This window comes from Oncorhynchus kisutch, linkage group LG30 (genome assembly GCF_002021735.2).
Source record: "Oncorhynchus kisutch isolate 150728-3 linkage group LG30, Okis_V2, whole genome shotgun sequence".
NCBI classification, from domain to species: domain Eukaryota; kingdom Metazoa; phylum Chordata; class Actinopteri; order Salmoniformes; family Salmonidae; genus Oncorhynchus; species Oncorhynchus kisutch.
The window spans coordinates 8,641,836-8,669,323 of NC_034203.2; the positions used below are offsets into that span (position 1 = coordinate 8,641,836).

General features: G+C 43.7%; 1 long non-coding RNA gene across 1 annotated transcript; it reads left to right on the forward strand.

The window, feature by feature from the left end:
• Window positions 1-26,588: 26,588 nt before the first annotated feature.
• Window positions 26,589-27,257, forward strand: LOC109874894 (uncharacterized). The gene is made up of 3 exons (XR_004206364.1): window positions 26,589-26,755; window positions 27,069-27,127; window positions 27,205-27,257. It is a non-coding gene; the product is annotated as an uncharacterized LOC109874894 (long non-coding RNA).
• Window positions 27,258-27,488: the final 231 nt, after the last annotated feature.

The following is a 27,488-nucleotide window of genomic DNA, read 5'->3' on the forward strand; positions in this document are numbered from 1 at the left end:
TAACACAAGCAACAGCCAAGTGGATAGCTACAGTTTGGAGGCCTGTCTGCATTTTGGAGGACAAAGGCTTGAGGGATATCATTCGGATAGCATCGAATTACTCAAAGTATGAGTTATGTTCACGTGTCACAGTCGTTACAAGAATACAAGAGCTGTATGAAAGTGAGAAGGCTACGAAAGCGGAGGAATTGAAACATACAACTGGCTGTTGCTCTCACCAGAGACCACTGGACTTAGGTCAGTAACAACAACTACATTGGGGTTACTACCAGTGATGGAAAAAGTACCCAATTGTCATACTCGAGTAAAAGTAAAGATACCTTAATAGAAATGTACTCAAGTAAAAGTGAGTCCCCCAGTAAAATATTACTGGAGTAAAAGTGTTTGTGGTTTAAAAATACTTAAGTATCAATAGTAAAAGTGTAAATCATTTCAAATTCCTTATATAAAGCAAACCAGACAGCATAACTGTATTTTTTTAAATTTATGGCTAGCCATGGGCATGTTCCAGCACTCAGACCTCATTAACCTACGAAGCATGTGTTTAGTGAGTCGCCAGATCAGGGGCAATAGGGATGACCAGGGATGTTCTCTTAATGTGTGAATTAAGTGTGTGAATAAGGCAATTTTCCAGTCCTGCTAAGCATTCAAAATGTAACAAGTACTCTTGGGTGTTAGGGAAAATGTATGGAGTAAAAAATACATAATTTTCTTTAGGAATGTAGTGAAGTAAAATTACAGATACCCCCCAAAACTACTTAAGTAGTACTTTAAATTAATTTTACTTTACACCACTGGTTACTGTCCACCACATTAATGAAAACTGGAAACTGCATTCACACGCTCTACCCATAATGAAGACAGTAGAGGCACTATGCTGAAACGTGCGCTGAGTATTTCATGAATCTAGCAAAGCAGTGGAACGTCGAAAACAAAGTTACCACAGTATGCACAGACAGTGCACGGAACATGATTACAGCTGCGAGACGTCTGCCTTTTGAACACCTGTCTTGTACCGCGCACCAAAGGTCCATCAGTGTCCCTACAGAACAGCGGGTTCAACAATTCCCTAGCCAAATGCCTATAGAAAAAATCTGGCATTTCAAAAACAGCCACCAAACGCTGCAAATCTAGGACAACAGAAAGTTGCAAATGGGCTAAAGAATAAGTGACTCGCACAAGATGTCACAACAAGATGACATTCCACTCTGGAAATGGTAAAGCATGTCCACAGAAACCAACAACCCCTGATAGATGCTCTGGCCCAACAGAACTTACATCACCATGCCAACCACAGCTGAACTGGAGAAACTGCAGAAGCTGGAGTCACTTCTGGAGCCCTGCAGGTAATAGTCTTTATCTCACTATTAGTGTTATAATAATATTTGGTTTGTGTGTGTGTGAGAGATGGTGTAAAGTGAACGTAGACAGGGCTCTAACTCCTCTAGCTCCACGATGAGATAGGGTGCAGGCCAGGCAGAATGCTGTTAGCCTGCCTGCCAGCTTAGTGGAGTCTGCCACTAGCACAGTCAGTGTAGTCAGCTCAGCTATCCCCATTGAGACCGTGTCTGTGCCACGATCTAGGTTGGGTAAAACTAAATATGGCGGTGTTCGCCTTAGCAATCTCACTGGAATACAGACATCCTCCATTGCTGTCATTATTGAAAGAGATTGTGATATCTCACATCTCAAAATATAACTACTTAATGTTAGATCCCTCACTTCCAAGGCAGTTATCGTCAATTAACTAATCAAATTTCAATTTACAAAAAAATAAAATGACTGCGTTTTCGTCTTTTGAGCTTCTAGTCATGAAATCTATGCAGCCTACTCAATCACTTTTTATAGGCTTCTTGGGCCGTATACAGTGTTCCTCACTGAGTTCCCTGAATTCCTGTCGGACATTGAATTCATGGCAGATAATATACACATTTTTGGTGACTTTAATATTCACATAGTAAAGTCCGCAGACCCATTTCAAAACTCTTTCGGAGCCATCATTGACTCAGTGGGTTTTGTCCATCATGTCTCCGGACCTACTCACTGCCACACTCACACTTTGGACCTAGCTGGAATAAATATTGTGGAACTTAATGTTTTTCCTCATAATCCTGGACTATCGGACGACCAATTTTTTACGTTTGCAATTGGTACAAATAATCTGTTTAGGCCCCAACCAAGGATCATTAAAAGCCGTGCTATAAATTCCCGGACCTAAATTTACCTTGCGTAATACCCTAGATGCAGTCGCACCCCTAAAAACACATTTGTCATAAGAAACTAGCTCCCTGTATACAGAAAATACCCGAGCAAGCTTCCAGAGAAATGTGTACCAAATTCACTAAAAGGGGCAGTCATAAAGCCTCTCTTGAAAAAGCCAAACCGTGGCCAAGAAAATATAAAAACTCTGTTCCCATATCGAATCTCCCATTCCTCAACATTTTTTGAAAAAGCTGTTGCGTAGCAACTCACTGCCTTCCTGAAGACAAACAATGTATACGAAACGTTTCTGACTGGTTTTAGACTCCATTATAGCACTGAGACTGCACTCATGAAGGTGGTAAAATATATTTTAATGGCGTCAGACCAAGACTCTGCATCTGTCCTCGTGCTCCTAAACCTTAGTGCTGCTTTTGACACCATCGATCATGGCATTCTTTTGGAGTGATTGGAAATACAAATTGGTCTACACGGCCTGGTTTAGATCTCATCTGTCGGAAAGATATGTTTGTCTCCGTGGATGGTTTGTCCTCTGACAAATCATCTGTAAGTTTCTGTGTTCCTCAAGGTTCTGTTTTAGGACCACTATTTTCACTATACATTTTTACCTCTTGGTGATGTCATTCGGAAACACAATGTTAACTTTCACTGCTATGCGGACCATACACAACTGTACATTTTGATGAAACATGGTGAAGCCCCAAATTCGTCCTCCCTGGAAGCCTATGTTTCAGAAGTGGATGGCTTTTAAACTTTTAAACAAAACAGCGAAGAAACAAAGATCTTCTGTTGGATCTGACAATTAATCTTGATGGTTGTACAGTCGTCTCAAATTAAACTGTGAAGGACCGTGGTGTTACTCTGGACCCTGATCTCTCTTTTGACGAACATATCAAGACTATTTCAAGGACAGCTTTTTTCCATCTTTGTATTTTCAAAAATCAGAAACATTCTGTCCAAAAATGATGCAGAAAAGCTAATCCATGCTTTTGTCACTTCTAGATTAGACTACTACAATGCTCTACTTTCCGGCTACCTGGATAAAGCACTAAATAAACTTCAGTTAGTGCTAAACATGGCTGCAGGATCTTGACCAGAACCAAAACATTTCATCAAATTACTCCAGTGCTAGCCTCTCTACACTGGCTTCCTGTAAAGGCTAGGGCTGATTTCAAGGTTTTACTGCTAACCTACAAAGCATTACATGGGCTTGTTCCTACCTATCTTTCCGATTTGGTCCTGCCGTACATACCTACATGTACGCTACAGTCACAAGACGCAGGCCTCCTTATTTTCCCTAGAATTACTAAGCAAACAGCTGGAGGCAAGGGCTTTCTCCTATAGAGCAACATTTTTATGGAACGGTCTGCCTATCTATGTGACTCAGACTCAGTCTCAACCTTTAAGTCTTTATTGGAGACTCATCTCTTCAGTAGGTCCTATGATTGACTGTACTCTGGCCCAGAGGTGTGAAGGTGAGCAGAAGGGCACTGGAGCAACGAACTGTCTTTGCCTGGCCAGTTCCCCTCTCCACAGGGATTCTCTGCCTCTAACCCTATTACGGGGGCTGAGTTACTGGTGCTCTTCCATGCCGTCCCTAGGAGGGGTGCGTCACTTGAGTGGGTTGAGTCACTGATGTGATCTTCATCGGGTTTTAGCCGTGGGGGAGATCTTCGTGGGCTAAACTCGGCCTTGTCTCAGGGTAGTAAATTGGTGGTTTGAAGATATCCCTCTAGTGTTGTGTGGGATTATATGCTGCCTTGTTGGCCCTATCCGTGGTTATTGTTGGACGGGGCCACAGTGTCTCCCGACCCCTCCTGTCTCAGCCTCCTGTATTTGTGCTGCAATAGTTTGTGTATGGGGGCTCGGGTCAGTCTTATCTCTGGAGTATTTCTCCTGTTTTATCCGGTGTCCTGTGTGAATTTAGGTATTCTCTCTCTAATTCTCTCTTTCTCTCTCCCTCCCAGAGGATCTGAGCCCTGGGACCATGCCTCAGGACTACATGGCCTGATGACTCCTTGCAGTCCTGCTGCTGCTCCAGTTTCAACTGTTCTGCCTGTGGCTATGGAACCCTGACCTGTTCACCGGACGTGCTACCCTGTCCCGGACCTGCTGTTTTCGACTCTCTCTCTACCGCACCTGCTGTATAACTCTAGCTGCTCAGCTAACTGACATTTGGCTAACAGCCAACTGACATTTACTCCTGAGGTGCTGACCTGTTGCACCCTCTACAACCACTGTGATTATTATTATTTGACCCTGCTGATCATTAACGTTTGAACATCTTGGCCATGTACTTTTATAATCTCAACCCGGCCCTTCAGAAGAGGACTGGCCACCCCTCAGAGCCTGGTTCCTCTCTATGTTTCTTCCTAGGTTCTTGCCTTTCTAGTTTTTCCTAGTCACCATGCTTCTACATCTGCACGGCTTGCTGTTTGGGATTTTAGGCTGGGTTTCCATATAGCACTTTGTGTCATCGGCTGATGTAAAAAGGGCTTTAAAAACAAATTTGATTGCAATTTGAATGCCTTTTCAAACAGATTTATTTGTGGTAAATGGCCAATATACCACGGCTAAGAGCTAAGAACAGCCCTTAGCCGTGGTATATTGGTCACAAATCAAATTTTATTTGTCACATGCACCGAATACAACAACCTTACAGTGAACTGCTTACTTTCAAAAATAAGTGCTAAGTAAAAGTAGATAAGTTAAAAATAAAAGTAGCAATTTCATTAGCTATTCAGGAGCCTTATGGCTTGGGGGTAGAAGCTGTTAAGAAACCTTTTGGACCTAGCCTTGGCGATCCGGTACCACTTGCCATGCGGTAGGAGAGAGAACAGTCTATGACTAGGGTGGCTGGAGTCTTTGATCATTTTTGGGTCCTTCCTCTGATACCGCCTGGTATAGACGTCCTGGATGGAAAAAGCTTGGCCCGACTGATGTACTGTACGCACTACCCTCTGTTGTGTCTTGCAGTTGGAGGCTGAGCAGTTGCCATACCAGGCAGTGATGCCAGCAGTAAGGATGCTTTCGCTGGTGCGGCTGTAGATCGTTTTGAGCATCTGAGGACCCATGCTAAATCTTTTCAGTTTCCTGAGGGGGAATAGGCTTTGTCGTGCCCTCTTCATGACTGTCTTGGTGTGCTTGGACCATGATATTTTGGTGATGTGGACTCCAAGGAACTTGAAGCTCTCAAGCTGCTCCACTACAGTCCCGTCGATGAGAATGGGGCCGTACTCAGTCCTCCTTTTCATTTAGTCCACAATCATCTCCTTTGTCTTGATCACGTTGAAGGAGAGGTTGTAATCCTGGCACCACACGGTCAAGTCTCTGACCTTCTCCATTTAGGCTGTCTCATCATTGTTGGTGATCAGTCCTACTGTTGTGTCATCTGCAAACTTAATGATGATGTTCGAGTATGCCTGGCCATGCAGTCATGGGTGAACAGGGAGTACAGGAGGGGACTGAGCACTCACCCCTGATGGGCTCCCGTGTTGAAAATCAGCATGGCAGGTGTGTTGTTAACTACCTTTACCACCTGGGGGCGGCCCGTCAGGAAGTCCAGGATCCAGTTGCAGAGGGAGGTGTTTAGTCCCAGGGTCCTGAGCTTAGTGATGAGCTTTGAGGGCACTATGGTGTTGAACGCTGAGCTGTAGTCAATGGATAGCATTCTCACATAGGTGTTCCTTTTGTCCAGGTGGGAAATGGCAATGTGGAGTGCAAAAGAGATTGCATCATCTGTGGACCTGTTTGGGTGGTATGCAAATTGGAGTGGGTCTATGGCTTCTGGGATAATGGTATTGATGTGAGCCACCACCAGCCTTTCAAGGCACTTCATGGCTACAGATGTGAGTGCTATGGGTCAGTAGTAATTTAGGCAGGTTACCTTAGTGTTCTTGGGCACAGGGACTATGGTGGTCTGCTTGAAACGTGTTTGTACTACAGACTCAGTCAGGGACAGGTTGAAAATGTCAGTGAAGACACTTGCCAGTTGGTCAGTGCATGCTCGGAGTACACGTCCTGGTAGTCCCTCTGGCCCTGCGACCTTGTGAATGTTGATCTGTTTTTCATCAGAGGGAGCATATTCACATCACCTACGGAGAGCGTGATCATACAGTCATCAGGAACAGCTGATGCTCTCATGCATGCTTCAGTGTTGCTTGCCTAGAAGCAAGCATAGACGTAATTTAGCTCGTCTGGTAGGCTCGTGTCACTGGGCAGCTCGCGGCTCTTGCTTTCCTTTGTAGTCTGTAATCATTCGCAAGCCCTGCCACATCCGACGAGCGTTGGAGCCAGTGTAGTACGATTCGATCTTAATATTGTATTGACGCTTTGCTTGTTTTATGGTTCATTGGAGAGCATAGCGGGATTTCTTTTAAGTTTTTGGGTTAGACTCTCGCTCCTTGAAAGCACTACCCTTTAGCTCAGTGTGGATGTTTCCTGTAATCCATGGCTTCTGGTTGGAGTATGTACGTACGGTCAGTGTTGGGACAGTGTCATTGATGTACTTATTGATGAAGCCAGTGACTGATGTGATGTACTCCTCAATGCCATTGGAAGAATACTGGAACATATTCCAGTCTGTGCTAGCAAAACAGTCTTCTATCTTAGCATTTGTGTCATCTGACCACTTCTTTATTGCCCGAGTCTCTGGTGCTTCCTGCTTTAGTTTTTGCTTGTCAGCGGGAATCAGGAGGATCGAATTATTGTCAGATTTGACAAATGGCGGGCAAGGGAGCGCTTTGTACACATCTCTGTGTGTGGAGTAAAGGTGGTCTAGTTTTAATTTCTCTGGTTGCACATTTAATTTTCCCTGCATTAAAGTCCCCGGCCACTGAGTGCTGCTTCTGGATGAGTGTTTTCCTGTTTGCTTATGGCCTTATACAGCTCATTGAGTGCGGTCTTAGTGCCAGCATCGGTTTGTGGTGGTAAATAGACAGCTACAAAAAAAATAGATTTAAACTCTCTTGGTAAATAGTGTGGTCTACAGCTTAACATGAGATACCCTACCTCAGGTGAGAAAAACCTTGAGACTTCCTTAATATTAGATTTCATGCACCAGCTGTTTACAAATATACACAGACCACCACCCCTTGTCTTTACTGGAGACAGCTGTTCTATCTTGCCGACGCATCGTAAACCCCGCCAGCTGGATGTTATCCGTGTCGTCTTTCAGCCACAACTCGGTGAAACATAAGATATTACAGTTTTTAATGTCCCGTTGGTAGGATATTTGTGATTGTAGCTCGTCTGTTTTGTTATCCAATGATTGTACGTTGGCTAATAGGACTGATGGTAGAGGCACTCGTCGTTGGATCCTTACAAGGCACCCCGACCTACGTCTCTTTTTCATGCAAATGACTGGGATTTGGACATTGTTGGGTGTCTGTAAATCCTTCCTGTCCTACTCGTTAAATTAAAAAAATCTTCATCCAGGACAAGGTGAGTAATCGCTGTCCTGATATCCAGAAGCTCTTTTTGGTCATAAGAGACGGTGGCAGAAACATTATGTACAAAATAAGTTAGAAATAACCTGAAAAAAACACATAATGGCACCGTTGGTTAGGAGTCCGTAAAACGGATGCCATCTCCTCTGGTGGGATTCTCTTATCTATATATACCACAGTCCCTCATGCATTATTGCTTAAATGCCATCTATTAATTTACTGTTATAGTATTTCTAAGTAGGAACACTAATTGTTCTCACTTTATGATAGAACATTCAGATTTTTCTAACTATGGAGTTCTTTACCTGAATTGTTAGTGTTTTCTTGTGATCACAACAAAACTACTTATTTTGCTCAAAGAGAATTTAAATCGTTTTCTTTGTTTTTCTCAATCGCATTGGATCAACTCTCAAATTAGTGACTTTTTAAAACAATCAATTCTAATCTCTGAACAATTACTTTCTTATCCACACCAGATTTAAATTTCTTATGCATTTAAGCTAATTGCACGTGTTTTGTGAGCAAAGAGTGAGTACAATTGTCTACAATTTGCACAATAACTACATACACATGGCCTGCTGATCAAAACTGATGAGTTGATTCTCAGTGAAACTGTCGTACTCTTCACAACTTCTAAACATTCTTTCATCGTGCGAGCCATCACATGCAACATTATCCGTTCAAATTTAAAAATCTGTCAGACATACATGTATATTCCAGAACTATCCATGACATGGAATGTTTGTCTGCTAAATTGGCAAATTACCTGCCAGGTGACATAGTATTGATATAGGAATCACAATCTTACCAATCAACCAATCAAGTACCTACTTCCTGACTGTTGCTGCCCCCACTGTTTCTTTCTCCCCCTCAAGTCACTGACTCCCCACACACCCAGAAATGTAGATTCCATTACTTACCATGACGTCTTTGTGAAAAGCCATCTGACGATAGGGTCTTGAAGTGTTAGAGCTTCCTCTATAGTCAATATGGATATTGTCTGAGCTTGCTGGACATTAATATTGGTATTGCGTTTCCTTATTGAAATTGTGAATAAAGGAAGACTGCTTTCATTTTCACTTCAGGCACAATGAATACATTGTTGGATTGAATGTATGCATTTATACAGTCTGTATCTCTGTACTACAGCAGTTCAAATAAGGATTTGTGCAAACTGGAAGTGTCTTCTTTCCCCAATGATTTCATAAGGCTGAGGAATTATGTCAGTTATCCCATACCAAGGCTAGATGAGGCTGAATGACCACTAATTCATCTAATTGGTACATGACTGTTCAGTCTGTTGAATATTCCATCAAAAGGTGCATTTTTGGGGGGATAAATTAAGGTTTTACTAAACCTTCAAAAGGGACACACATACACAATGAAGTTGATCAAATAAAGTAATTGTCAGGAAAGGTAATTTATTACATCAAGTATAGTCACAGCCTCTCCCCTTCATTTGCTTAACTGTGGGAATGGGATGGAGAAATTGTTTAGAAAAGGCAGGGTGGATCCAAAGCTGTGTAGATGGGTTACCTGATAACATCACAAAAACAATACACACACTTCAATGGGGCAGAAGTCTGTGTTGTGATTCTGCATGGCCGTATAGCTACCAACAATGGCAATCCTAAGTGACTTCAGGTTGTTTCTTCTCGTTCTTGATACCATGTCTTGTTTTGAGGTGTTTTGACTGTTTTCATGTCAATGCTAATATGGCAAAAATTCTCTAGCTAGCTAACCAACAACTGTAACGATGTATTTGAGAGACAAGTGCTCATTGTGCAAAGGCTTAACTATTATCGAATGTCATTCAACTGTTCTGTGTTTTGTAACAGTCCCTTTGCATTCATCAATTGGCCGCTGCACAGTTTGGATTGATTAATTGATTGATTTTATTTGTCAATTTAAAAAATACATACACAATATATGCAAAAGTCAAATTAGTGGATTCGGCTATTTCAGCCACACCCATTGCTGACAGGTGTATAAAATCGAGCACACAGCCATGCAATCTCCATAGACAAACATTGGCAGTAGGATGGCCTTACTGAAGAGCTTAGTGACTTTCAACGTGGCACCGTCATAGGATGACACCTTTCCAACAAGTCACTTTGTCAAATTTCTGCCCTTTTAGAGCTGCCCCGGACAACTGTGTCACGAACCGGCTCAAAGCCCGTAACAAAAGGGAGACAACGTGGAGATAAGGAGTAACAAAATATATATTTTTAAATAAGTAACTAAATATAATATACAATGGTGTGTGTGATCAGTAATCAGTAGTGTAAGTGAGTGTTTTGCATGCATGAATGTGATAATGCAGGGTGTTGAAAGATGCTAATGCAAACAACCAAAAGGCCACCAAGAAACACAACAAAATCTATGAAGGTGTCTGCATGGAGAGAGTCTCCTCCATGAATGGGGAAGTGGTGTATTTATCCTGGGACACACCGGGCCCAGGTGTTTCCCATGTAGCTGACGACCCTCCCAACTCCGCCCACTGGCATCCTAATAAGGAAAAACAAGAGCAAAGAGAGAATACGGCAGACAGAGTGGGAGGGTCGTCAACTGTAAGTGTGGTTATTGTGAAGTGGAAACGTCTAGGAGCAGCCGCATAGTGGTAAGTCACACAGGTTTACAGAGCGGGACTGCCGAGTGCTGAAGCACGTAACGTGCAAAAATTGTCTTTCCTCTGTTGCAACACTCACTACCGAGTTCCAAACTGCCTCTGGAAGCAACGTCAGCACAAGAAATCTTTGTCGGGAGCTTCATGAAATGGGTTTCTATGGCTGAGCAGCCACACACAAGCCTAAGATCCCCATGTGCAATGCCAAGCATCTGATGGAGTGGTGTAAAGCTTGCAGCCATTGGACTCTGGAGCAGTGGAAACTTGTTCTCTGGTGATGAATCACGCTTCACCATCTGGCAGTTTTCTCGACGGATAAATCTGAGTTTGATAGATGCCAGGAAAATGCTCCCTGCCCCAATGCATAGTGCCAACTGTAAAGTTTGGTGGAGGAAGAATAATGGTTTGGGGATGTTTTTCATGGTTCGGGCTAGGCCCCTTAGTTCCAACAAAGGGAAATCTTAACTGTACAGAGTAAAATTACATTCTAAACAATTCTGTGCTTCCTACTTGATTGCAACAGTTTGGGGAAGGCCCTTTCCTATTTCAGCATGACAATGCCCCCATGCACAAAGCAAGGTCCATACAGAAATGCTATGTCGAGATCGGTGTGGAAGAACTTGACTGGCATGCACAGGACCCTGACCTCAATCCCATGGAACACCTTTGGGATTAATTGGAATGCGAGCCAGGTCTAATCACCCAACATCAGTGCCCAACCTCACTAATGCTCTTGTGGCTGAACTGAAGCAAGTCCCTGCAGCAATGTTCCAACATCTAGTGGAAAGACCTCCCAGAAGTGCACAGGTTGTTATAACAGAAAAAAGAGGACCAACTCTGTATTAATTCACATGATTTTGGAATGGGATGTTTGAAGAGCAGGTGTCTACATACTGTTGGTCATGTAGTGTATATACACAAAGATTTGTTTCAGTGACCGGGATTGCACAATAAAGTCGAAGTCTCATTTCCATTGTCGTACCTGTTTTTTTTAAACAGAAATACAGTTCCAGTCCAAAGTTTGGACACACCTACTCATTCAAGAGTTTTTCTTTATTTTTACTATTTTCTACATTGTAGAAAAGGGAATCATGTAGTATCCTAAACAATATATTTAGATCCTAAACAAATCTAAATATATTTGAGATTTGAGATTCTTCAAAGTAGCCTCTCTTTGCCTTGATGACAGCTTTGCACACTCTTGGCATTCTCTCAACCAGCTTCATGTCACCTGGAATGCATTTCAATTAACAGGTGTGCCTTGTTAAAAATTCATTTTAAGGAATTTCTTTCCTTCTAAATGTGTTTGAGCCAATCACTTGTGTTGTGACAAAGTAGAGGTGGTATACAGAATATAGCCCTATTTGGTAAAAGACCAAGTCCATGTTATAGCAAGAACAGCTCAAATAAGCAAAGAGAAACGACAGTCCATCATTACCTTAAAACATGAAGGTCAGGCAATTCAGAAAATTGAAACGTTTCTTCAAGTGCAGTCGCAAAAACCATCAAGCGCTATGATGAAACTGGCTCTCGTGAGATCCGCCACAGGAAAGGAAGACCCAGAGTTACCTCTGCTGCAGAGGATAAGTTCATTAGAGTTACCAGCCTCAGAAATTGCAGCCCAAATAAATGCTTCACAGAGTTCAAGTAACAGACACATCTCAACATCAACTGTACAGAGGAGACTGCGCGAATCAGGCCTTCATGGTCGAATTGCTGCAAAGAAACCACTACTAAAGGACACCTCCTGTTGAAATGATTACACAGAGACACTCAAAGTCAATCTTAAAGGAATCAATGTTTATTTGTCAGCGCACTAGAGAGGTTCCAACAAACTTAATGTACCATAGTGAACGTCTGTCAGAAGCTGTACTGGTACAGTCGCAGCAGTTGTCTTATATACAGCTATACACAGACAAGTTATATTTGCATGATTTAGCATAATTAATTAATCATTACCGTTTTGTTTCATTCATGTGACCAACCAATACCTCACAAGGCTTCTTCTGTCACACCCTGATCTGTCTCACCTGTCCTTGTTATTGTCTCCACCCCCTCCAGGTGTCGCTTGTTTTCCCCAGTGTATTTATCCCTGTGTTTCCTGTCTCTCTGTGCCAGTTCGTCTTGTATGTTCCAAGTCAACCAGCGTGTTTTTCCTGTGCGCCTGCCTTGTTAATTCTCTTTTTGCTAGGCCTCCCGGTTTTGACCCTTGCATGTTTCTGGACTCTGTACCTGCCTGCCTGACCATTCTGCATGCCTTGACCTTGAACCTGCCTGCCACTCTGTACCTCCTGGACTCTGAACTGTTTTTGACCTTTTGCCTGTCTATCATCATTCTCTTGCCTAACCCTTTTTGGATCAAAAAACATCTAAGACTCCAACCATCTGCCTCCCGTGTCTGCATCTGGGTCTCGCCTTGTGCCCTGATATCTTCCCTCTAAACTGAGACCTTGAAACTGAGATATCTTTCGTTCTCAAAACAAGGTCTGCGCGTACTGCCAAATTGTAGATACTGTTAAGTGAGAATTCCTTCAATCAGTCACTTGCATGAACACAGAAAAAAACAGACACTTCATTTCAAACCCTTCATACTGGGTTGTACAATCCAATTAGTATGGTAATACTATAATTATAAAGGTTATACTTCTATTAATGGGAGTGAGTATCAAAAATACACACACATACACAAGGGATCTGTAGATTCAGGTTAATACATCTCTCAATGGTAATCATTGTTTCCAAATCTTACCACAATGGGGTTGGATTGACCTATGTTTTTCACTAACTGAAAATATAAAACCTTGTTGTTTCATAATTCTTGTTGAATGAAAGCAACCTTTAATAATTTCTCGTCGTCCGTATGTACATGGGAAAATGAGAGCTCATCTAGAGTTGACAGCTCATTAGTTTCAACATTATAGCTGCTGAAATCTTATCAACCAGAGAGGCACAGCATGCTAATAACATTTCACAGGGAAGAGAGAGAGAACACATGTTTTAACAGTTTCACACCAGCTTGGCTAAAAATGAGATTGGGGAAAGGTCAGCCCAAGCTACAATCTAGTGGCTCTCCTCACATTTTAGGGCACAGCTCTGTCTCTAGAAGCCTCACCTTTCCAAATCATAATTATTGATAAATTACTGATAAAACTATTGATAAATTATCCAACCCAAATTTAGAATGACAGTCCTTAGTGCTTCACGTTGGTTCTATCTCTTTAATTTATGACCCTAACTTTTCTCATCACTTGTGGTAATGACCGATTGGTACCTCAATGCATTCTTTAGTCTAAATTACTATATATTTTGCAGTGTGCAGACCTTCGCAATCAACCTGATACCCCAAATAAACAACTTTGGATGAGCCTAAATCATTTACGGGCACGGTCTCTCCCCCCCTTAACGGCACTCATTCTTCCTTTCCTGGCGTTTCTTCATGTTCTTCTTCAGATAGTGTTTCTGTTCGTCTTACCAATGGCACATGTTTAGAGTGGATGGCCCTTGATAATGTCTCTCACCTGAGCCGTCCTTTATCGTCTGTCCTTTATAGCCCATTATGTCGTTGTCCATTTTCCTACCAGTACACCAGCAAGTTTGGATGGGATCTCTCTACATGCTCACTCCACGTGGACCCATGTCACACTCCTGACAGAAAAAAGTACGAGAGAAAAGGCAGTTTATAGCTTCGACTGGATGCTGTGTACAGGTTGCTGGCTCGGACTCAAGTTCCACAGTAGAAGTGGTGAAGTACCATGTTGAACGCCATTGTCGCCATTACTTCAGCCTGTTAGAGGGGGTGTTGAGGTGCACACTGTTCTTGGTCAAATGATCCCTTCCATGCATCTAGACGCCATCTGTGGTCACCTTCGCCATTACCTCTAGAGAGGACAGACGAGAACAACAGTTTGGTTTAGGGCATTTCTAATTCAGGAAATCCAGACAAATTATTTATTGTATGACAAATTATTAGTCCTACCTGATTCAGGAAATCGAGAAAAATGATTTACTGTATGACAAATTATTGCTACCTGATTCAGGAAATCCAGACTTCTAAAACAAATGTCAAAGAGAAATAACAACACACAGTTGAAACAATTTTTTCCACCCAAATTGGCTTATACTCCCCAATCATCATGGCGATCTCACTGCAGAGTTACAGGTCAGGTAATCAGAGAGCTAATTCTTAGGGAGAAATCCCGACCAACCAGCAGACCAAATCTGGGGAGATTTGTTATTGAAGCAAAGCAAAGAAAAGAAAACAACAACAGCAATACACACATATATGACTCAAGGTGGGGAAAACGTCAATCCATTTGGAGTAACTGTCAAGCATTACCAACATATATTTCCTTTTACTGGCTGGCATGTGAAGAAAATCAAAGGGCCCCAGGGGACTGGTAAATCCCTTTTGGACACATGACTCACATTGTGATTCATGTGTCCAAAAAAAAACCAACAACACTACCTACCACAGAAAATGACGCAGAGAGGGCTGCACTGCTTCAAGCTCTTAGGAAACTTTGCAGTATTTCGTTTTTTATATGTACTATTTCTTACATTATTAGCCCAGATTTTGTTGTGTTATTACATACAGCCAGGAAGAACTATTGGATATCTGAGAGGCTGTAACTCAGTAGTATTACCAGCATTACGACCAGGAATACGACTTTCCCAAATCGGATCCTTTGTTCTCACCCCCCAGGGCAATTGAACTGATTCCAGAGGCCGACCAAAAAAACTATGCCGGCGGAGGAGGGGTACTCAGAGTGGTCTTCTAGTCCGACTTAGGAGGCACGCACACCACCCACCACTTACGAGGATACTGCTCGCTAATGTTCAGTCTCTCGATAATAAAGTTGACGAGCTTAGGGCAAGGATTTCTTTCCAGAGAGACATCAGGGATTGTAACACACTGAGTTTCACGGAAACATGGCTCTATCAGCATATACTGTCTGAGTACGTCCAGCCAGTTGGGTTCTCAGTTCATTGTGCAGACAGGAATAAAACTCTCCGGGAAGAAGAAGGGCAGGGGTGTATGTTTCATGATTAACGACTCATGGTGTGATTGTGATAACATACAAGAACTCAAGTCCTTTAGATCACCCAAGCTAGAATACCTCACAATCAAATGCAAACTGGAAACCACATATCCTTAGGCCGCATTTATTGGAGCTGGGGATTTTAACAAACAAATTTGAGAAAAAAGGCTGCCGAAGTTCTATCAACACATTGACTGGAGTACTCGCGCTGCTACTCCAACTTCCGGGATGCTTACAAGGCCCTCCCCGGCCCCCTTTCGGCAAATCTGACCACTACTCCATTTTGCTCCTTCCTTCCTGTAGGAAGAAACTCAAATAGGAAGTACCCGTGCTAAGGACTATTCATCACTGGTCTGACCAATCGGAATCCATGCTTCAAGATTATTTTGATCACGCGAACTGGGAAATGTTCCCGGGTAGCCTCCGATAGTAACATTAACAATTATACTGATACGGTGACTTTATCAGGAACTGTATAGGAGATGTTGTACTCATTGTGACTATTAAAACCTACCTTAACCAGAAACAATGGATAGATGGCAGCATTCCCGTAAAACTAAAAGAGCGAATCACCGCATTTAACCATGGCAAGGTGACTGGGAATATGGCAAGAATATAAACAATGTAGTTATTCCCTCCACAAGGCAATCAAACAGGCGAAACGTCAGTTTGGAGTCAAAGTGGAGTTGCAATTCAATGGCTCAGACACAAGACATATGTGGCAGGGTCTACAGACAATCACAAACCACAAAAGGAAAACCAGCCATGTTGTGGACACCGACCGTCTTGCTTTCGGACAAGATAAACACATTCTTCGCCTGCTTTGAGGACAACACAGTACCACCGACACGGCCCGCTACCAAGGACTGTGGTTTCTCCTTCTACATGGCCGACGTGAGTAAGACATTTAAGCGTGTTAACCCTCGCAAGGCTGCCGGCCCAGACGGCAACCCTAGCCGCGTCCTCAGAGCATGCGCAGACCAGCTGGCTGGTGTGTTTACAGACATATTCAATCTCTCCCTATCATAGTCTGCTGTCCCCACATGCTTCAAGATGGCCACCATTGTTCCTGTACCCAAGAAGGCAAAGGTAACTGAACTAAATGACTATTGTCACGTAGCACTCACTTCTGCCATCATGAAGTGCTTTGAGAGACTAGTCAAGGATCATATCACCTCCATCTTACCTGTCACCTGTAGTGGAAATTTCCTGTATTTACCAAATCATGAGAGTAAACCACCACACAAGTCAGAGTTATCATAAAGTCCATCTTTAATTATTATGAGCTCTATCACAACCCTGTGACTCTCAGATCAATTCAGTGTCTAGAAATGAATTATCTGAGAGTGCTTACACATTGCAACTGAGATCCTTTATAGCAAAGACACACATAGCCAGACAGCATTGGCTATAAATTATCATTCAGCTTTGTCTCCTAAACTATGTTCTTATCTCGCTCTTGGTACCACTCAGGACCAAAAACAAAACCTCATCCACTAGCATATATCAAATACACCACTCCTGTACAAGATCACAGAGACACAGTGACTGGCACACAGACATTGTGGAGCCAAAAGATAATTGGTTCCCCCTCAATCACCCCTTCACATGGTTTAAAAGATATGTTTACATATGAAGACAAGCTTGACCTCTCCCCTTTCTGTGGCCCAAGTAACTGAACCCTGACAGAGCACAGATAACTGCAACCGGCCAACAGTATTATCCAAAAAATAGACATTCTAATGACAAATATCTCACATAAGCATGCAATAAAATGAATAAAACATTTTATTTATAAATGTTACCTAAAGAATTCTGATTCTGCTACGACACACCCAATTTGCATACTGCCCCAAAAGATCCACAGATGATGCAATTGCCATCACACTGCACACTGCCCTATCCCATCTGAACAAGAGGAATACATATGTAAGAATGCTGTTCAATGACTATGGCTCAGCATTCAACACCCTAGTACCCTCCAAGTTCATCATTAAGCTCGAGGCCCTCGCCCTGTGCAACTGGGTCCTGGACTTCCTGACGGGCCGCACCCAGGTGGTGAAGGTAGGAAACAACACCTTCACTTCGCTGATCCTCCGTCAATGGGGTCCCACAAGGGTAAGTGCTCAGCCATGACTGAGCGCGTACCCTTGATCACCCATGACTGTGTGGCCACGCACGCCTCCAACTCAATCATCAAGTTTGCAGATGACACTACAGTAGTTGGCTTGATTACCAACAATAACGAGACAGCCTATAGGGAAGAGGTGAGAGCTCTGGGAGTGTGGTGCCATGGAAATAACTTCCCACTCAATATCAACAAAACAAAGGAGATGATCTGGGGCTTCAGGAAACAGCAGAGGGAGCACCCCTCTATTTTACATCGACGGGACAGAAGTGGAGAAGGTGGAAAACTTCAAGTTTCACGGTGTACACATCACTGACTACCTGAAATGGTCTATCTACACAAACAGTGTGGTGAAGAAGGCGCAACAGAGCCTCCTCAACCTCAGGAGGCTGAAGAAATTTGTCTTGGCTCCTAAAACCCTCACAAACATTTACAGATGCACAATTGAGAGCATCCTTTCGGGCTGTATCACCGACTGGTACGACAACTGCACCTTCCGCAACCACAGGGCTCTCCAGAGGGTGGTGTGGTCTGCACAACGCATCACCGGGGACAAACTCCCTGCTCTCCTGGTGACCTACTGCACCCAATATCACAGGAAGGCCAAAAAGATTCTCAAGGACAACAACCACATGAGCCACTGCCTGTTCACCCCGCTATCATCCATACGGTGAGGTCAGTACAGGTGCATCAAAGCTGGGACCGAGAGACTGAAAAACAGCTTCTATCTCAATACCAACAGACTGTTAATTAAATAGCCATCACTAGCACATTAGAGGCTGCTGCCTATATACATAGACTTGAAATCATTGGCCACTTTAATAAATGAAACACTAGTCACTTTAATAATGTTTACATATTTTGCATTACTCATCTCGTGTGTATATACTGTATTCTGTTCTATTCTACTGAATCTTAGTCTGTGCCGATCTGACATTGGTCGTCCATATATTTATATTTTTTAAATTCCATTCCTTTGCTTAGATTTGTGTGCATTGGGTATATTGTAACGACGGGTGAGTGAAATGAGTGAGGAGTCAGATGCAGAGAGCGAAATGAACAGGAAAACGCTTTCATGTCCTTCAAATCGTAACAGGTCCAAAACATGGGTGAATGCCCAAAACACTGGTGCTAAACCAACCCAAAACACTGGACAGCGAAAAAACCAAAACAAAACACGATACATTACCAAACGTAACAACCAACAAGCCCGCACAAACACCAGCGGGCAAAACAAACTTAAATAACACCCATCTCAAAACCCCAACAAGGAACAGGTGAAAACAATTAGACAAAAACAAACGAAAAGGAAAAAGGGATCGGTGGCAGCTAATAGACCGGCGACGACGACCGCCGAGTGCCACCCGAGCAGGAAGGGGAGCAGTACCCCCCCCCCCCCGACACTGGCCTCGGGGACGACCCAGGGGGCGAGGCGCGGGGCGATCCGGATGGAGGCGATGGAACTCCCTTAGTATAGTGGGATCCAATATATCCCCCACCGGGACCCAGCACCTCTCCCCCGGCCCGTACCCCTCCCAGTCCACGAGGTACTGCAGGCCCTTCACCGTCTGGAGTCCAGAATGGACCGTATCGTGTACGCCGGGGACCCCTCGATGTCCAGAGGGGGCGGAGGGACCTCCGGCACCTCACTTTCCTGCATGGGACCAGCTACCACCGGCCTGAGGAGAGACACATGAAACGAGGGGTTAATACGATAATACGAAGGGAGTAACAATCGATAACAACAATCGATAACACGTTTATTCTCCTCAGGACTTTAAATGGCCCTACACACTGCGGACGCAGCTTCCGGCAGGGCAGGCGGAGGGGCAGGTTTCGGGTCGAGAGCCAGACCCTGTCCTCCGGTGCAAACACGGGGGTCTCACTGCGGTGATGGTCAGCGCTCTTCTTCTGCCGTCAACTCGCCTGACGCAATGACTCCTGGCGGCTCTCCAGGTCTCCTTAGAGCGCTGCACCCACTCCTCCACCGCAGGAGCCTCGGTCTGGCTCTGATGCCATGGTGCCAGAACCGCCTGGTACCCCAACACGCACTCAAATGGTGACATGTTGGTAGAGGAGTGGCTTAGTGAGTTCTGGGCCATTTCTGCCCAGGGGATTGTATCTCACCCACTCCCCTGGCCGGTCCTGGCAATACGACCGCAGAAACCTACCCACCTCCTGGTTCACTCTCTCCACCTGCCCATTACTCTCCTGGTGATAACCCGAGGTCAGGCTGACCGAGACCCCCAGCCGCTCCATAAACGCCTTCCATACTCTGGACGTAAACTGGGAACCCCGATCAGAAACGATATCCTCGGGCACCCCGTAGTGCCGAAATACATGGGTGAATAGTGCCTCCGCAGTCTGCAGGGCCGCAGGGAGTCTGGGCAACGGGATAAGATGGCAGGACTCAGAGAACCCATCCACAACGACCAGGATCGTCATGTTCCTCTGAGACAGGGGAAGATCCGTAAGAAAATCCACTCATAGATGGGACCACGGCCGTTGTGGAACGGGGAGGGGTTGTAATTTCCCTCGTGGCAAATGTCTAGGAGCCTTACTCTGAGCGCATACCGAACAGGAGGAGACATAGAATCGCACGTCTCTCACCAAGGTAGGCCACCAGTACTTCCCTCTAAGACTTCGCACCCTCCTCGAAATACCTGGGTGACCTGATGAGGGTAGACTATGTGCCCATCGAATCAATTGATCACGAACAGCGAGCGGCACGTACCTACGACCCTCCGGTTGATGTCCGTGTCCACCTCCCATACTACTGGTGCTACCAGCTTGGCAGCCGGAATGATGGGAGTAGGATCGATGGACCGGTCATCAGTGTCGTATATGCGGGACAGCGCGTCGGCCTTAGTATTGAGGGAACCTGGTCGATACGAGATCGTAAAACGAAATTCAGTCTCCTAGCTAATCGGATATACTCCAGGTTACGATGGTCAGTCCAGATGAGAAAAGGGTGCTTAGCCCCCTCAAGCCAGTGTTTCCACACCTTCAGAGCCTTAACCATGGCCAACAACTCCCTATCCCCCACATCATAATTCCGCTCCGCTGGCCCGAGCTTCCTTGAAAAAAAAGCACAGGGGCGGAGCTTCGGTGGCACTACCCGAGCAGGAAGGGGAGCCACCTTCGGTGGTATTTGTGACATATATGTTGTGGAATTGTTAGATTTTACTTGTTAGATATTACTGCATCGTTGGAGCTAGAAACACAAGCATTTCACAACACCCGCATGTGTATGTGACCAATAAAATTTGATTTGATTTTGATTTGTTAAATAAAAAATTAACAAATTAGAACAAATCAAATTAGAATTACAACTCTTGATAACTCCATAAGGAAATAATTGTATCCCTTAAGGTAACGCTAAAATAGACTAGAGACAGGTGTCCCTCATTCAGGGGCAACTCTTTCTCTCTGTCCTTCTCATGGTCTGAATCACATGTAGGATTATTGATAAATTATAAACTTCTTCTAATCTTCAGTGTTTACATAGACTATTTAAATCTCAGCCAATGTCTCCAGTCTTTCTAATGAGGGTTATCAGGTCTCACCAGGAAGTCAGAGCAGAGGTCAGAGGTCAGTCAGCCCTTTTAAGTGAGTGTTTGTTTTCCTGTACCTCAGACTTTATTTAAAGATATTTCAAACATTTCAAACATTTTGTGTATCAGGTTTACATTGGCTTTTTCAGTACATTTCGTATCATGAGAATTTACATGTGTAAAACCAAAACTCTGACAATAGAAACTTTCATTTATGTATAGCATCCTTTCTAACTCACAAAAAAAACACTAAAACCAAATAAATAGACCCCACACTTCTAAACCTAACATAGTATTAACCACTAACAAATATTAATTAACAGGTAGGTTGTGTGTGGGTGCTGGCATGTGTGTGCTAAAAAGAATGCACAATGATGCCGAAATGTTGGTGATTTACCCAACAAATTACTGGGAGTTTATATATGGACTGTGCAACTGTCTTTATTCTTATAGTTTATAGTTTATTCGCCGTTAGTCAGCACCTCCACATATAACACTTTTTTCTGGGTGTGCGCCAGCTCATGTTTTTTATTCAAAAATGGAGCCCTATGAGCCAGGGCCCATAGGACTCTGGTCAAAAGTAGTGCATTTTACAGGGAAAAGTTGCAGGGAATAGGGTGCCCTTTGGGACTCATTCCACCTGTTGAGCCCCACCCTGCCTAGTGTAAACCATTTCTCCATCCCATTCCCTCAGTTAAGCAAATTAAGGGGAGCGACTGTGACTATAATAGATGTAATAAATTACTTTTCCTATCAATTACTTTATTTGATCAACTTCCTTTACCTTGTGTCACCTTTACCTTCCTTTACCTTGTATCACCTTTACCTTCCTTTACATTGTGTCACCCTTACCTTCCTTTACCTTGTGTCACCTTTACCTTCCTTTACCTTGGGTCACCTTTACCTTCCTTTACCTTGTGTCACCTTTACCTTCCTTTACCTTGTGTCACCTTTACCTTCCTTTACCTTGTGTCACCTTTACCTTCCTTTACCTTGTGTCACCTTTACCTTCCTTTACCTTGTGTCACCTTTACCTTCCTTTACCTTGTGTCACCTTTACCTTCCTTTACCTTGTGTCACCTTTACCTTCCTTTACCTTGTGTCACCGTTACCTTCCTTTACCTTGTGTCACTTTTACCTTCCTTTACCTTGTGTCACCTTTACCTTCCTTTACCTTGTGTCACCTTTACCTTCCTTTACCTTGTGTCACCTTTACCTTCCTTTACCTTGTGTCACTTTTAAAGGTTTAATAAAACCTTCATCCAGCCAAGACATTTTAATTGATGGAATATTCAACAGAGTGAACAGTCATGTACCAATGAGATTAATTAGTGGGCCGTTCAGCCTTGGTATGGGATAACTGATGACTGACAAATTAACTCATCCTTAGGAAATCATTGGGGAAACAAGTCACACTTCCAGTTTGCACAAATCTTTATTTGACTTGCTGTAAAACAGAGATGCAGACCACATAAAAGCATACATAGTTTGAATTTGTCTTCATTGTGTCTTAATTGAAAAGGAAAGCATAGTCTTCCTTTATTTACCATTTCAATAAGGAACGAGCAATACCAGTATTTTAATGGCCAACAGGCTCAGACAATACCCATAAGGACTATAGAGGAAGCTCTAACACTTCAAGACCCTATCGTCAGATGGCTTTTCACAAAGACGTCATGGTAAGTAATGGAATCCAAGTTTCTGGGTGCGTGGGGAGATAGTGACTTGAGCGGGAGAAATTACCAGTGGAGGCAGCCACCGGCAGGTAGAGCGGGGACAGGTGGGATTGGGCCAGGCACGTCCAGGTGTCAGGCCAGGGTGTCCTCTGTTGCGATTTAAGAGCCTCAGGCCCTCCGGTAATATGAAGGGGAGACAGAGAAAGAGTACATACTGTATTAGGGCATGGCTAAGAGCATAGTACACCGCGTGCTCTGGGGGTAGAGAATAATCAGTAGTGTTGCTGTGGACACTGGACAATCTGACTAACAAACACCTGTGACCTCGCTATGATAAATTAGGCCTACTTAAGTTACAATTCAGGTAGCATTCAATGTCCTGCATTTGCATTAACCATGACAGCCAGCGTAAATAAAGAGATGTGCTGTCCAGTGGAGGCTGCTGAGGGGAGGATGGTTCATAATAATGGCCGGAAGGAGCAAATTGAATGGGATACCATTCCACTAATTCCACTCCAGTCATTACCATGAGCCCGTCCTCCCCAATTAAGACCCCACCAACCTCCTGTGGTGCATAAAGATAATCAGCTTCTGAGTCTGTGAATCCTTTCCCCTTATGTATTGTTCATGTCAGCCAGGCCCATCTTTTCAAAGACACACCATTGATTTCAAATCAAATCAAATGTATTTGTCACATACACATGGTTAGCAGATGTTAATGCGAGAGTAGCGAAATGCTTGTGCTTCTAGTTCCGACAATGCAGTAATAACCAACGAGTAATCTAACAATTCCAAAACTACTACCTTATACACACAAGTGTAAAGGGATAAAGAATATGTACATAAAGATATATGAATGAGTGATGGTACAGAACGGCATAGGCAAGATGCAGTAGATGGTATCGAGTACAGTATATACATATGAGATGAGTAATGTAGGGTATGTAAACAAAGTGGCATAGTTTAAAGTGGCTAGTGATACATGTATTACATAAAGATGCAGTAGATGGTATCGAGTACAATATATACATATACATATGAGATGAGTAATGTAGGATATGTAAACAAAGTGGCATAGTTTAAAGTGGCTAGTGATACATGTATTACATAAAGATGCAGTAGATGATATAGAGTACAGTATATACGTATACATATGAGATAAATAATGTAGGGTATGTAAACATTATATTAAGTAGCATTGTTTAAAGTGGCTAGTGATATATTTTACATCAATTGCCATCAATTCCCATTATTAAAGTGGCTGGAGTTGAGTCAGTGTGTTGGCAGCAGCCACTCAATGTTAGTGGTGTCTGTTTAACAGTCTGATGGCCTTGAGATAGAAGCTGTTTTTCCGTCTCTCGGTCCCTGCTTTGATGCACCTGTACTGACCTCGCCTTCTGGATTATAGTGGGGTGAACAGGCAGTGGCTCGGATTTCAATCTCGAGTTAAGTAAAACAAGGAGTCTATTGCGCCAGTCCTTGTTTTGTTTTCACTTATTGTTACCTGGTAAATAACCAACAGTCATGGATAACCACAAGGATAATAAGGTGAGGAAACAGTCCATGTCAGCCAGGCCTCATTTTATTTTTAGAAGAAACACCTTATATTTCAATTTCTAATTGAGTAAAATCATTTATTTTGTTCTGTTCACAAGATAATTCAGAACGTTGTGGTAAACAGTGCCATACTCTGAATGTTCTATTCTCAGCCAGAAAACAATTTAATTCTCTCTCTCTCTCTTTGAGCAAAATAATTTGTTTTGTTGTGATCACAAAAAAATCCTAAGAACAGAGGGAAAGAGCGCCACAGTCACGCAGACAAGTCGGAATGTTCAATCATAAAGGGAGAACAATTCATCTCCCTGCCTGATATGGCTGCTACTTAGAAATACTAGAACAGTACATTGATAGATGACATTCACTGCTATAAACCAGTCTCCCATATAATCGCATAGTTTACACAGACCCACCACGGTCGCTTCTACTGAGACGCCTGAACCTGTAGAGCCAGCTGTGGCGCGGGAACCAGTCGAACCAGCTGAGGCACGGGAGCCCGACGGGTCGGCTGAGGCATGGGAGCCAGACGGGTCGGCTGAGGCATGGGAGCCCGACGAGCCGGCTGAGGCACGGAAGCCTGAAGAGCTAGCTGAGGCATCCCCTGTAGCTTCGGCAATGAATGAGCCAGCTAAGGCTTGAGAGCCTGTCGAACCAGCTGAGGCACGGAAGCCTGACGAGCTACCTGGAGCAGGAGTAGTAGGCAATGATGCTGCTATTTCTCAAGGCCTTTTAGGCTTATATACAGGGATGCAAACTTGTCACTCTTCTGCCAAATTTGCAGTTTTGACCTCAAAATAGGTCATCCACGTGAATCGTGTCAATCAATTTTTTTTTTTTACGCTTTGGGTGGGGTGGGTCTGACAAACGTGTGCAGACGGAGAGCTAAAATACTTTCTCCCTGTGTGATCACTACCTTCTCTCTCGAAATGAATGACTGAGCACAGAATGCATCCCTACGCGTCCTACAAATAGAATATCAAACAGAGTTCAGAGCCGTGATATCAGATATGTCATATCAGAATGAGCGCTTCAGCCAATATTATGTGTGACAGCTGTGAGCAGCCAGCCGCATCCCCAAAGCAGCCCTACTCAGCTGCTTCTCTCCATCAGTTTTTAAATGTTTTTTAGCTGTGATTGTGAGCTGGGGTGTGCAGGCAGTGATGGGGTTTCTTTTGTTACATTTCTTTAATTATTGGAGCGGCTCGCAGCGTGAGCGAAGTGGATTCATACAGTATTTTTTCATTCTCTCCTGTAAGAAGAAGCAGCCTCTGAGTGCCAATGCCATAGTCAGTATCTGGTGTGCCCACCAGCTGCATTAAGTACTGCAGTGCATCTCCTCCTCATGGCCTGCACCAGATTTGCCAGTTGCTGCTGTGAGATGTTACCCAACTCTTCCACCAAGGCACCTGCAAGTTCCCGGACATTTCTGAGTGGAATGGCCCTAGCCCTCACCCTCCGATCCAACAGGTCCCAGACATGCTCAATGGATTGAGATCCGGGCTCTTCGCTGACATTCCTGTCTTGCAGGAAATCACGCACAGAACGAGCAGTATGGCTGGTGGCATTGTCATGCTGGAGGGTCATGTCAGGATGAGCCTGCAGGAAGTGTACCACTTGAGGGAGGAGGATGTCTTCCGTGTAACGCACAGCGTTGAGATTGCCTACAATGACAACAAGCTCAGTCCAATGATGCTGTGAGACACACCCCCAGACCATGACAGACCCTCCACCTCCAAATCGATCCTGCTCCAGAGTACAGGCTTCGGTGTAACGCTCATTCCTTTGACGATAAACAAAAAAACATTACACATGGTCTGCCACTGCGAGGACTATGAGCTGTCCGTCCTGTCTCCCTGTAGCACTGTCTTAGGCGTCTCACAGTACGAACATTGAAATGTATTTCCCTAGCCACATCTGCAGTCCTCATGCATCCTTGCAGCATGCCTAAGGCACATTCACGCAGATGAGCAGGGACCCTGGGCATCTTTCTTTTGGTGTTTTTCAGAGTCAGTAGAAAGGCCTCTTTTGTGTGTGTGTTTGTGTGCATGTGTGTGTGTGTGTTTGTTAGTGTGTGTGTGTGTGTGTGTGTGTGTGTGTGTGTGTGTGTGTGTGTGTGTGTGTGTGTGTGTGTGTGTGTGTGTGTGTGTGTGTGTGTGTGTGTGTTGTGTGTGTGTGAGAGAGAGAGAGAGAGAGAGAGAGAGTGTGCGTGTGAGTGCGCTTGCTTAATATTTATGCAGGTGAAACCCAACAGGCACAAAACGTACTTGGCAGCAACTGAAGATGAAACTGAAGACGTGCTTATTATACATTTCAAATCTGACCTCCATGATAGCCAACAGAAAAAGGCTGATGGCTGAAAAACAGGTGGGGGTCCACCACCACCAGCACTAACAGAGGCTGAAGAAAAGGCCCTCAGTGAAAACAGTGGGCAACCTATTGCTGAAGGCATCTCTGGAGGAAGCTCATCTGACCCAACCACCCCCCAGGACACAAGGGCCTACACAAGAGGTTAGTTATTCAAATTCATGATATATGTACATTCATTATTTTGCCAGTGTTACCTCAGTGACTCCCACCCATCCATCTTAAACACAACATGGCACATAGATTTTCTTGTAGCGGTACACTTCTTTGTAATTGACTGCTGTTACTTTTTCAGACTCTTAGTTGTCCTTCAGACATCATCATCTATTTTAAGGGGACTCAGAGTTATATATTTGAAACATTGTGATGTGGCCTGCACACTGTTGTAAAAACCAAATTGAAATTAGGTGGGGTAAAGTTCTAATTCAACTGTCTAATCTTCTTCATCTTCTACCAGTTACTGATGGTGTAATCAGTCTGGTAGAACCTTCTACCATAACAGACCTCCATGCAGTTGTAAGTACTCTTAATACTCCACAGATTTGTCATAATGGGTTAGAGTAGAACACCACAATTGTTCATTTTCATTACAGGAGAATGATGAAGACACCTTGTCAGCCGCCACAGAGAGGGAAGATACAGAGAGGTCTATTGAGGTTTACACCTTAAAAATAACCTCTAACAGTTGACGATAGTGTTGTACAATAACAAAATGTGCACCTTCTTTTTCATTAACAGAGCAATGCTGGAAATTACAACGAGGAAGAGGGTCCATCCACCTCCACAGCACAAATGAAGTAAGTAAGATGTTGTTCAGCATTGGCCCATGACTTACAATGAAACAAAGTAGACCTGGCACTGTGAAATTCAATGTCAT